Below are 2,579 nucleotides of genomic sequence, written 5' to 3' on the forward strand. Positions count from 1 at the left end.
CTGCCCCGGGAGGTGATGGGGGTGGGGAGGGCGGGTAACACGAAAAATGTAGAAGGGGTGGAAGAGAAATGGAAGCCGGGAGGAGGTGCCCTGAAGAGGATCCTTCCAGGTCATGGGGACACCTCTCTCTCCCTTCCAAGAATCACACCCAGACCACAGTTTAGCACCTAATTGCTCCCTAATTGGTCCCGGGGCGGGAGTGGAAGAACTGGCTGCGGCCCTCCAGGCGGCTGCCGTAAGGGGAGGGTTTAAACCCATTATATTGAACAATCCGAGGCCACAGCAGGTAAAGACCCCTGCCCCCCCCCCCAGCCTCGGGGCTCTATCCTCAGGGACACAGGCCACCCTCAGGCGGCTGAACCGTTTGTGAGGATTGAGAGTTGAATGTTGTGAGGATTGAGTTCAGTAAGGAGCTGAACTTAATTTAAACCGGAGGTCTGGGGGGGGGGGGGTAGTTCATCAACTTTTACAAAGAGCTTTTCCCCTCCCCTCATGCCAGGTAAGAGACGGGTGCAGGTGCGGCGGGGTGCACCCCTAGTCCCCGGCGAAGGACAAGGTGGACCCGGCCCGGTTTATCTGGGACTGGAGAGGCATGGTAGCCAGAAGGAGCCAAGTGCACCACACGGATTACTTTCAACCAGACTGCTCTCCCTGCTCCCAGCAGTGATGCCAGCAGACAGCTGGCACAGGAGGGAGCCCAAAATAACCCAGACAGCTGGGGCAAGGGGGTGCCGTGGACACGGGCGCTGGCTGTTAGTCAAGACACCTGGAACCCCGTCCTGGCTGCCTGTGGTGACCTCCTGACCTTGGGTAATTTATACTCCAGTGGGGGGTTGCGACCCCCCCCCCCCAAATCATGACTGATCATGGAAGGGGAGGGGTAAGCCACCATCCTGACTCAAACTACACAGGAGGAAGAATGACGCTGCCTCCCAGCCTTCCCCTTTGCCCGGAGGCTCAGCCACGTGCTCGGGGTGGGCCGGTGGGGGCGGAGCTGGACGGCAGCCCGGCCTCCACTCCCTCCAGCCACATCGGAATGGAGGCCGACCAGTGTGAAGCCTCACCGTGAGGCCGGCCCCCTTAATCGTACTTAATCCTCCCAACACCCCTTTCCGCACGCATCCTTATCATTTTACACAGGAGCCTGGCCCAAGGTCACCAGCTCTGTGGAGATTCAAGCCGACAGCTGCCTGACGGAGAGCCTCCCTTGCTTCAGCACCAAGGTGCCCACAACAAAATCTCAGGTCAAGCCCTCCAGGCTCCCCCAGACCTCAGACTGGCCCTCACCCTGAGGGGTGGTGTGAAAGTGGGCAGGGCTGATCGGATACGGATACAGAAGCCAAGCTGGGAGCCAAGCTGGGAGCCAAACGGGGGCGGGGGAGGCAGTTCAATCGGAGGCACCTGCCCAAATGGTTCATCAAAGTCATCACCTTCTAGAGACCACCTGGGGGAGGGGGCCGAGATCAAGGGCCACACCGTCTCCAGCTGTGGAGCTTCCCGGAGACAAAGCAAGTGGGAAACAGCCTGCACAGAGCTGGTGTTGGGAGAATTAGGAGGAGTTGCCATGATTACCAGGCCAGCGACGCCGTGCCAAGCACCGAGTTCTCGGCCTCACAACACCCCAGGTGTTACCTAGCCCCAAAGTTCTCAAAACGTGTTCCCACATGGTAGAATCCGCACCAGCCGGGGGCTTGTTAGAAATGCAAGTTTGGGGGCCCCACCTACCGAATCAGAAACTCGAGGACAGGCCCAGAATCAGCTCCAGGAGCCAGCTAGTTCGAGAATCGCCGACCTACCCCCACTTTGCAAATGGGCCCAGAGACTGTGCAGCCTGCGCTAGGCAACAGCAGGCAAGTAGCTAGCCGGCTCTGGGACTCTAGAAACAGGGCTGGTTTGGCTGTGGGGTTGCAAAGGAGATCGTGGGAATTCCCAGGAAGCAGAAGAGGCAAGAAATCTCTTCAAGGAAGCTGCCCAGGCCTCAGGTCCCGTGCTTCACCGCCCTGGCAGCCAGACACGGCAGGAGAAGAGGCCAGCTCAAGAGTCACCCCACTCGCCCCGACTCGGGGCCGGAAGGAAGGGGCAGGGCGGGGCTTCCTGGCAGCGGAGGAGTCTTTCAGAGGCATCCAGGGCCCTCCCCCCACCACAAAACACCGCTGGGAAACCCTGGCCAGGGCGCCTCTCCTGTGCTACTAAATACGGCAGAGAACTGCAGGCCCCAAACTCCTGACAACAGAAGCTTGACAGGCGGGGATGGATGGGCCCAGCCCAGCAGGCCGCCGATTTCACACACACAGTCCTACACATCTGTGTGGGGGAGGGGCTGCGGAACCAGCCTAGCCGGTTTGAGGCGTCCGCCCTCCCCGGGCTCCAGGCCAAAAACCCCCAAATCTCCCTTGCCGGTTGGAAAAGGGCGCACACCTACCTTAGTAGGACTGTCAGAGTCAAACTAGGCCTGCTCCTGCTGTCCAGAGGAGGACGGTCCGTTCTGGGGGTACCGCTTCTCTGGCCAAGAGCCTGGGGGGGCGGGGGAGAAGTGGGAGGGTTTGTTAGGGAGTTGACGGCCACAAACCAGACAGGAT

The sequence above is a fragment of the Myotis brandtii genome, unplaced genomic scaffold, assembly GCF_000412655.1.
Source record: "Myotis brandtii unplaced genomic scaffold, ASM41265v1 scaffold463, whole genome shotgun sequence".
In the NCBI taxonomy this organism is placed as follows: domain Eukaryota; kingdom Metazoa; phylum Chordata; class Mammalia; order Chiroptera; family Vespertilionidae; genus Myotis; species Myotis brandtii.